The 11,012-nt window shown below is 39.2% G+C and overlaps 1 long non-coding RNA gene across 1 annotated transcript; it reads left to right on the top strand.

Annotated features, from left to right (window-relative positions):
• Positions 1-461: 461 nt before the first annotated feature.
• LOC133631425 (uncharacterized) lies at positions 462-4,366 on the top strand. Its single transcript, XR_009821463.1, has 3 exons — positions 462-1,023; positions 1,250-1,338; positions 4,172-4,366. It is a non-coding gene; the product is annotated as an uncharacterized LOC133631425 (long non-coding RNA).
• The last annotated feature ends 6,646 nt before the right edge of the window (positions 4,367-11,012 follow it).

The raw sequence follows: 11,012 nt of genomic DNA, 5'->3' as shown, positions 1-11,012 counted from the left end.
TAGAATTTTTTTTTTACTATGCTTTCATTTTCTATACACACTGTAAATCACTTTGTGATTCTGTCTGTGGAATCCGCTATATAAATAAATGTAAATTACTTATTTTTCCTGTAGGCTTTAAATTTCTAGGTAGGAGCGCAAGTTTGACAGACATAGCAACAGTAACTAATGGGGGCGGGGCTAAGCGGAAGCTTTGTGAATGGCGAGTCACTGTGCGAGGATTTGCTGTTTTGCAAATACATAAAAAATAGAGCCACTGCTGATGAGCTGTTCGAGATAATGGACAGTTTCCTCAAAGAACACAACCTTAAATGGGAAAACTGTGTGGGCTTTTGCTCTGATGGCGCACAGACCATGGCAGGGTAAAGAAACGGGCTGCAGGCTCTAATAAAGAGGGTTGCGCCAAATGCGCATTAAACACACTGTGTCCAATGCACTCGCGTCAAGGCAGCTCAGCCCCGAACTCAATGAGGTTTTAACAGTGGCAGTGTCAAGCCTGCAACCCCGATTTGAAAAGCTGTGCAGTGCAAAACAGGCTCATTGCAGCCACTAATGCTGGAGTACTGTAAAACTCATGTTCACTTGCAGGGGCGCCGAAAAGGGGGGGTAAAGGAGACGGATTCTAGGGGCCCATGATGGAGGGGGGCCCAGAGAGGCCCCTAATGATGATGAAATTATAATACAGAAAAAATAATGACACTAAGTTATTAACTAACATATAATCACACATGTTTTATTTTCCATGTCCTGGTAACAATACCTTTATTTGTTTTGGAAGCATCAACACCTGCAGGGCCCTCCCTTCCCCCCCTCTATTTACGTAAAATGGTTCAGTCCGACTGGATCAGCTGCAGGTAGAGCACCGACGATTTGTCACAGACAGACAGCGCCACAGCGGGCAAAGCGGAGGAGACAGCAGTATGCCTCAAAAATCAGGCAGCCAAAAAAGAAAGGAAAATAAAATAACAGAGGAGAAGGAGTTGAAGGGTCGACAATATGTCACCCAATATTTCCCAAAAAAAGGTGGGTTTGTTAGTTGTGGTGGAAAGTTATGCATATTAACTTTGTCCCTGTCTGTGGTAATAAGCTAGCTCACTTTTCTCACCATGTTAGCTCAAGAAAACTCTGAATTTTTACATTTTACTGCTATATTAGTTAAATAATCAATCCAGTCAAACATTTATCAAGCTGCTCTTATTCAATAATAGTTGATCTCCCCTCTGTCAAAATGATGCCTCATTCTGAACAGTCAAGTGCACCAGCAGCAGCAGCAGCTGTCTGTCAGCCCCCAAGTCCCCCTGCCCCTGGATCAGCCCGTGCCCCCACATGAGGAAGGAGGTGAGCAGCTGTGTGTGTTGAAATAATAATAATAATATAATACAAAATATAATACATTTTACTACAGTCTCAAGAATCAGTGGTGCAGCAAATAAATGACTCAAAATTAATTCCATTGTATTCAGAATACCATTAAAATGCATAATTGTATGTAAAATAGCATCAAAAAATGTTGCCGCTGTGTTTGGGGCCCTGTAAAGATTCTTTTCATGGGGCCCAAAATCCCTAGCGGCGCCCCTGTTCACTTTTCCTGTCTTGCCAAAATGCATAGCTCCTCCTTTTTTTTGCAAAGATTGCAAAGTGGCACTTTTATTTTATTTATTATTGAACTTGATGCAAGTTATTTGATTTATTATTGAACTTGAAGCAAGTTATAACACTTTTATTTTATTTATTATTGAACTTGATGCAAGTTATAACACTTTTATTTGATTTATTATTGAACTTGATGCAAGTTATAACAATTTTTTGGATTTATTATTGAACTTGATGCAAGTTATAACACTTTTATTTGATTTATTATTGAACTTGATGCAAGTTATAACACTTTTATTTGATTTATTATTGAACTTGATGCAAGTTATAACAATTTTTTTGATTTATTATTGAACTTGATGCAAGTTATAACACTTTTGATTCATTATTGAACTTGATGCAAGTTATAACACTTTTGTTTTATTTATTATTGAACTTGATGCAAGTTATTTGATTTATTATTGAACTTGGTGCAAGTTATAACACTTTTGTTTTATTTATTATTGAACTTGATGCAAGTTATTGGATTTATTATTGAACTTGATGCAAGTTATTTGATTTATTATTGAACTTGATGTTATTTTATGTTATTGAGTTTGAATGTATACAACTTGATGTTACTTGATGTTCAATAAATTTGAAAATGTTAAGCTTGGCATTAGCGTTCTGTTGGGGCGATGGGGGCAGGTGGGGCTTGAAAACTCCCCCTTGTCCAAAGTGGGGGATGACAAAAAAAGTTTGAGAACCACTGTATTAGAGGGTTCCGGTCGGACGGTTTTTCACGGGACACATTTCCGGCGTTGATGTTGCACTATTGAGCCACGGATGAGAAGATACTGCTCCATTATTGATTTAAGTAAAGTCTGAATGTCATTAAAACAGTTAGCTCCATCTTTTGACACTTCTTCCACTCCCGTCCTTGCACGCTACACCGCTACAACAAAGACAACGGGGAGAAGACGCTGTTGAAGATGAGCCACGAAAATAAGACCGCCCACAAAACGGCGCATCCTGAAGAGACGCTCGGAAAGCTATTTGAAGATGATCTGTAAAACATAATCTATGCAACATTTTGACCAAATAACTACCATCACATGTTATGTAGACCACAAGATAGTGTTTTAAATTTAGAAGAAAATCATAATATGACCCCTTTAATGCGCCTTATAATCTGGTGCGCCTTTTGTATGAAAAAAGACCTGAATAGACCCGCTCATTGGCAGTGCGCCTTTTAATCTGGTGCGCCCTATTGTGCGAAAAATATGGTACAGTAAAAAGGCACTTGTTGGGGCACTTGATTCTGCAGATGATACACAGGATTAGAACAGACTAGTTTGTGATGCCCAATTATTGGTCATCTGATAACCGAGACGGTATACAAACACCGCAGCTAACTTTTGTGAAAACATTTTTTTTTTTTAAGATAAATCCTATGAAAAGTAGGGCGTTTGAACACTGAGGTACAGTACCACTGTTTTAATATATAATATAATTGACATTCCACACACTAATTGATTTTCTTCCTCAAGTGAAGCACTTCACTGTAATTATTAGGTTCACAGAGTATTGAAGACAAGTCACTTTTAAATAAATGGAACGTGGAGCTTTTGTGAGTGCTTTACGGTAGGACACAGTTAATGTGCTGTCTTGACAAATTACTCTCTGACTGCCATGTACATTCTGTGGCCTTAAAGCACTTTTCCCGCACTCTGCGCTGGTTGTAGAAGAAGCCTGGGAGGTGTTCACACGTGTCCAGATTACTGATCCCTTCAGAGCCCAGAGCAAAAGAGAGGTGCTCTTCTCATACGCCGCTTTGTATGCAGACTTCGTATGAGGACAACATGGGAGTTGGACGGCAGACATGGAGTGAAGAATGTCATTTTCGCACTGATGAAAGGTCATCTCAAGAGCGAGCGATGAAAGGTTTTCTGTCGCTCCCCAGCGCTCCTCAGATTGTAATTACCTGCTAAGTGCATCTCAACAAGCACACGGGTGTTCTCTTTCTTTATTTGCAAGAAGGTTGCAGTGATCTTCAATATTTACCAGCTCGGACACAAAAAGGTCTGAGCAGGGCCGCCCCGCCGTAAACGCAGTGCGTAGGGCCCCGCGATTCAAAGGGGGCCCATTGTGCCTGAAGAAGTATCAATGAATGACAAGGCGCTCCATATTAAATTTTTCCGCAAGCATATTCCCAGCCGCTTCCTGCTCCGATACTGATAAGAATGCAATGACAAATGTCCCCTAGGTTAAGTTCCTAAAGGCTCTCGTGGCGCAGTGCAAAAGGGTGTCTTCTGCTGCAAGCTCTGCCGGCGCCTCTGCTGGCAGTGCGCCAAGACACGCCCCTGCTCGCTCTGGCCGCATCGTGCCCACGTGCCGGCTAGGCTGCAGACAATCAGCAATTAGCGCACCTGGGACTGATGAAGGCGAGCAGTATAAAGACGAGCGGACCAGAAGATCCGGCGCCGGAACGTAGTTAACTCTTCGTAGTAAGCATCCCGTCTCTGGCTTCCCTCCCATGTACTTGCTCTCAATCTGTCTTCCCAATTCCCGTGTCTTATGTCCCTTATGTTTCCCGCAGTACTTCCCGTGTCTCCCGTGATCGAGCTGTGTGCCTCGACTTTCCTGTTGGATTCCGGACTGCCTTCCTCGATCCTCGGCCCCTGCTTGGACACGGATCTCATTGCTTCTCTCCAGCCCTCGATCGCTTGCTTGCCCATGGACTGCCTTCTTGCCTTGCCCCTATGGTCTGACGAAAGATTCGCTCAACAGTCATGGTAACACACTCATTAATTCCTACACATTTGTAACACTCCATTCTGTAGTTTATTATGTTATTATTGTTTGATTATTATATATATATAGTGTATATATATATATAATAAATAATAGAGCTACTATGCCCCCTTGTGGTCTGTGCCGTCTACTCCCTCTGTAAACATAACACTCGTCTTGGAAAGAAGGCACTTGGTTCAAATCCTAGTCAATAGTTTTTGTAGTAATGTTAACAAATGGAATCAAATTTATTTTGCAATAAAAAATATTGAACAGAATAGTTTCAGTACAAACTGCCTCAAATTAAATTTGAGTAAGACTAAATAAAAGTATGTCCTGGGTATGATGTTAAACTACATCCAGGCATGAGATGGGAGGTTGTGTGTGGGGTTAGTGAGTCCCAACTAACGTCTATAAAATGCACACAAAGAACCGTTTGCACCTTCTCTTGTGACTGGCGGGCGGTCAGCGCCATAAAGCTGAGCGGGTCCCTGGGTAATTGGGGCGCGGACAACCAACAGGACAGACTAAGTTCAACAGCCCAGTAAGGCAATTAGTCTAGGAGAAGGATCTCTGATATAAAATACCCCTTCCAACCCGCACCAAGCCAGCGTGGAAGGTGTAGGCTAATAACCAGCATGAAGAGTACGCCAAGAGAGATCGTTCACTATGGCAGAAACATGCTGAGGCTTTCGTCCAGCAGTGGACTGACAACGGCTGCTGATGATGATGATGATGAAATAAAAGTATAAAAATTGTTTCACATTAAAAAAAAAAAAAAGTGTGAAAAAATCTTGTAATAGGTAGGGGAATACAACTCTGTTCGGAGCTCCAATTCAGTCACGGTCTGGGGTCACATCATGTATTAGTTTGGATGACTGCTCCCCCGTCCTTTCACTAACGTGTATTACACAAAATTAAAAAAACAGCAGCCAAGTCTGAAAGAGTGCTGAGCCTGACTTGATGTAATGACACATTGCACATCAGTAGAACTAAATAATATAATGATGAATACTGTATGCAAATGAATCTATTAAAATGCAGAAGAGACTAAAGACAACGATGGTTTTGGTTGCAAGCGGCCTCTATAAAGAATGAGGCTGACAGAGACACATTAAAGCCAAAACAAACTTGAACTGCTAACAAAGACTCAATTAAAGGGCTTTTCATAAAGGAATGAGCTGAAAAAATGATTTTGTTTGGCTTCACTTACCAGTTTGCAATATTAGTTTATATTAGTTAAGCATATTAACTTACCTCAGGAGAAAATATGTTGAATAACAGTTGATCCATAATTTATCAATGAGGGAGATTTAATCAGAATATTATATCAGCCTCAAAAAAGGTCAAGTAGCTGTGAGCCGCATTATCCAGCAGATGGATTTATATTTTTCCATTTATATTTCTAAAAGGCATTTTTCCCCCTATAAGGCAGTCCTTAAAGGCCTACTGAAACCCACTACTACCAACCACGCAGTCTGATAGTTTATATATCAATGATGAAATCTTAACATTGCAACACATGCCAATACGGCCGGGTTAACTTATAAAGTGCAATTTTAAAATTCCCGCCACACTTTCGGTTGAAAAACTCCTTTGGATATGATTTATGCGTGTGACGTCACAAAAGCAACGGAAGTGGTTGGACCCCATCGGACCCGATAGAAAAGCCTCTTGTTTTCTTCGACAAAATTCCACAGTATTCTGGACATCTGTGTTGGTGAATCTTTTGCAATTTGTTTAATGAACAATGGAGACTGCAAAGAAGAACGTTGTAGGTGGGATCGATCTGTGTCTTAAGTACAATACTGTAATATCTGTGATATTTGCATTAGTGTACTGTGTCTTTAAGGGTTTGGGGAATGCGCATGCGCGAGTGAGTTGGCGGAGAACTTGAGTGTGTGTGAGCGTGAGTTGTTAATAAAGAGATTGAGCAGCGCTTCCTCGTCTGTGTGACTCCTTCTCCACTGCGGGGCATTACAATACTTACAGCAACACAACAAGGACTACTTACTACGCCTAGCCCAGGGGTCGGCAACCTTTACCACTCAAAGAGCCATTTTGGCAAGTTTCACAAATTAAAGAAAGTAATGGGAGCCACAAAAAAATTTTTAAAATTTAAAATGAAAAACACCGCATACAAAGCTTAAACGCTTTGTGCTATGTTAACTAGGGGTCTCCGACACACGCACCGGCACGCACTTTAATGTGGAAATTTGATGTTAGTGCAGCCCGCGAGTTTTGAATGAATGGCGCTTGATAGCGTCATACTTGCCAACCCTCTCATTTTTCCCGGGAGACTCCCGAATATCAGAGCGTGATGACACTGCATTTGGCGCCCTCTACAGTCTGTCCTAACAGTGTACCTGCTCAAACACACGTATAATGCAGTTTCAGCTTGCTCACGTAAGTGACAGCAAGGCGTACTAACTCAGCAGCCACACATCTTACACTGACGGTACCAATACCCAGAATCCCATGCAGCCCTAACTCTTCCGCTCAACTAACGCATGGAGAGGGGGGGGGGGGGGGTTGATGTGTGGGGGGATTTGGTGGTAGCGGGGGTGTATAATGTAGACCGGAAGAGTTAGGGCTGCATGGGATTCTGGGTAATGGTTGTGTTGTGTTTATGTTGTGTTACGGTGGGATGTTCTCCAGAAATGTGTTTTTCATTCTTTTTTGGTGTGGGTTCACAGTGTGGCGCATATTTGTAACGTAACAATGTTAAAGTTGTTTGATACGGCTACCGTCAGTGTAAGCTGTGTGGCTGATGACTAAGTATGCTTTGCTGTCTCCTGTGTGTGCAAGTAATAACAACATGCAACATGTGGCTGGACTGGCATGCTGTATGTAAATGCTATAGAGGACAATTACTGCAGTGCAATTAGGGCACGCCCTTTATTTAGTAATTAGAGTGTAAATAGGATTATTTTTTCCCTGGGAGTAATCTATGAGGGACACTGAGATCCATAAATCTCTTGGGAAAATCGGGGGGGTCGGCATGTATGTAGCTGAGCCGCATCAGAGTGGTCAAGGAGCAGCATGCGGCTCCGGAGCCGCGGGTTGCCGACCCCTGGCCTAGCCGATGCTTTCCGCCAAACCCACGGATGAAGTCCTTCGTCGTGCCGTTGATCGCTGGAATACAGGTGAGCACGGCTGTTGATGGGTTTCTATCTTCATTTGAGAACAATACTATCGCGCTAGCTCAGTAGCTAAGTGTGTCACCGATGTATTGTCTTGGAGATAAGTCACTTTAAATGTCCATTTCGCGTGCTCGACTCTCATTTTCAAGAGGATATAGTATCCGAGGTGGTTTAAAATACAAATCCGTGATTCACAATAGAAAAAGGAGAGAGTACATAGTTCTGTGAGGTCCGGTTGCTAAGTTGCTAAGTTAGCTTCAATGGCGTCGTTAGCACAGCATTGTTAACCTTCGCCAGCCTGGAAAGCATTAACCGTGTATTTACATGTCCACGGTTTAATAGTATTGTTGATTTTCTATCTATCCTTCCAGTCAGGGTTTTTTGTTTTTGTTTTGTTTCTATATGCAGTTAAAGCACGATGCTATCACGTTAGCTCGTAGCTAAAGCATTTCGCCGATGTATTGTCGTGGAGATAAAAGGCACTGAATGTCCATTTCGCGTTCTCGACTCTCATTTTATATATAATATCCGAGGTGGTTTAAAATACAAATCCGTTATCCACAGTAGAAAAAGAAGAGTGTGGAATCCAATGAGCCAGCTTGTACCTAAGTTACGGTCAGAGCGAAAAAAGATACGTCCATCACTGCCTCTCAAGTCCTTCACTGTAACGTTCCTCATCTACGAATCTTTCATCCTCGCTCAAATTAATGGGGTAATCGTCACTTTCTCGGTCCGAATCTCTCTCGCTCCATTGTAAACAATGGGGAATTGTGAGAAATACTAGCTCCTGTGACGTCACGCTACTTCCGGTACAGGCAAGGCTTTTTTTTTATCAGCGAGCAAAAGTTGTGAACTTTATCGTCAAATTTCTCTACTAAATCCTTTCAGCAAAAATATGGCAATATCACAAAATGATCAAGTATGACAGAATGGATCTGCTATTCCCGTTTAAATAAAAAAAAATCATTTCAGTAGGCCTTTAAACAGTGCAGCGGACCCCCCTGGTGGGGACGCAATAATAATATGATGCAAGAGGTGCGTGTGTCCAACACTTTGAGTATCATGCAATAAATTGCTTCAAACCCCGTGTCGAAAAGCTGGGCACTACAAAATGTGCTCATTGTAGCAAATTAATGCTGACTTCCTTTTTTTATATTATATTTTAATATATATATATATATATATATATATATATATATATATATATATATATATATATATATATATATATATATACATGTATATATATATATATATATACATATATATATATATATATATATATATATACACATATATATATATATATACACATATATATATATATATATATATATATATATACATATATATATATATATACACATATATATATATATACACACACATATATATATATATATATATATATATATATATATATATATATATATATATATATATATATATATATATATATATATATATATATATATATATATATATATATATATATATATATATATATACACATATATATATATATATAAAAAGAATAGTTACATTTTTGTTTTGTGAGTTAATGTTTTATAAATTTTACTCCTGAGATAATGTTTATAATTAATTTGAATGTTATATTATTCATTTAATTTACAGTACAGGCCAAAAGTTTGGAAACACCTTCTCATTAAATATGTGTTCTTTATTTTCATGACTATTTACATTGTAGATTGTCACTGAAGGCATCAAAACTATGATAAGTACATGTAGAGTTATGTACAAACGTACTTAACAAAAAAATGTGAAATAACTGAAAATGTATTCTTCAAAATAGCCACCCTTTGCTCTGATTACTGCTTTGCACACACTTGGCATTCTCTCGATGAGCTTCAAGAGATAGTCACCTGAAATGGTTTTCACTTCAGAGGTGTCATAGTTGTGATGCCTTCAGTGACAATCTACAATGTAAATAGTCATGAAAATAAAGAAAACGCATTGAATGAGAAGGTGTGTCCAAACTTTTGGCCTGTACTGTATATTATTTTATGTTTTTAGTAAAAAATTGTTTAAGTCGATCACAAAAAATGTTTATAGTTTCAATGAGGATGAACATTTTTGGAGAAGTTTTTCTTCTGTTACAGACTAAAAAAACAATGTTAATAAAGTTATTCTTTGCTGTAATGAATCTACATTTCTTTAATTAATTTTAAAAAGGATACATTGTCATGTAGAGGTGTACCTATAGCAATTTTATGGACGAATTATACTATATATTGTCACGCCGCAGAGTGGGCAGGCGCAAAATGCATTCTTCTTCCGTAACAGAAAATAATACAGAAGCACTGCTCTAAGGTGACATGATTTCCTTGGTCAATAGTATCTACAGTACCTATTTAAAAAGATTGGGAAAATAAAAGCCATGGAACGCATACACATGTAAAACCAGTGGCACGTAAAATGACTTTTACCAACGTAATTATTTTTATTTTGTAAATACTGTATTGATAAGCAAGGCTGAAAACTGAGTAATGGACTATAAGGACTGTTATACCTGGAAGGCTTTCTACTTCACAGTCACCACTTAATCTCTCCCATCTTAGATTTGACGACTAATTCCATGATGGCGGATATTCATTACGCGCGATTGGGGAAAATTTCAGCTGCCACTCAGCCGTCAAAGTAATCACGTTGAACGGAAAATGGCCGAAAAAGCTTTGATGTGTAAAAAGGACCCTTCAAGAATGAATGTCTCTCCATTAAAACGGCAATTAACAGGTGCTTACATTGGCTTTTGGATACAATAATCCTATTCTAAAAACGTTTTACATATATTCCTGCAGGCAGATGAGAAGTTTAATTAAATAGAACCTGTTATATAAATGTGAAAGCTAAGTGACCACAATGCAACGGTAAACCCCAAAAAGTCGTACTAATCCTCTGATAACAGCCAATGATCACGAAAAGGATATGCCGGTTGCAGGATGATGTAAAAAGATTGGACTGTGTTCTGTGTGATCACTTACACTTAGAGCCTCTTAGACTTATGACAACCTTGTCCCTCGTCTTGTGGATGTTATCATCTAAGGTCAAAGCACATGTAAACTCTGGGTCACAGGCAGTTTGCAGCAGTGTTTTTCCCCCTAAGGCCTGACATCAACAATACAGAGCGCAGAGTTCACTTTATTACCTTATAAATCTTGTTTACTAGAAATCTTGACGCCAATGCTCTACACCCTTCATTTAAAATGCAGACACATTTAAGAGGACTAATGATGATTTAAATGTACATTAAAAACACTTACTTGTGGTCTAGATAATATAATATTGGATATGCGTTAATTTACATTTTTAGCACATTTTGCTCCACAATCAGTTTTAAAATCTATTGTTTTGAGACTGTCTGAAAGCTGTTTGTTTGTGGAGGCGTTACTGCAAATTAAATCACGTCCTCCCCAAAAGTATAACAATTTATCTTGAGGTCATCACAGCTATTCTTTTTCCAGACACGGTCGAAAATAAACTTAA

Source organism: Entelurus aequoreus, linkage group LG16, assembly GCF_033978785.1.
Source record: "Entelurus aequoreus isolate RoL-2023_Sb linkage group LG16, RoL_Eaeq_v1.1, whole genome shotgun sequence".
Classification (NCBI taxonomy): Eukaryota; Metazoa; Chordata; class Actinopteri; order Syngnathiformes; family Syngnathidae; genus Entelurus; species Entelurus aequoreus.
The sequence above is the reverse complement of the archived record's forward strand: the minus strand, read 5'-3'. Positions and strand labels throughout refer to the sequence as shown.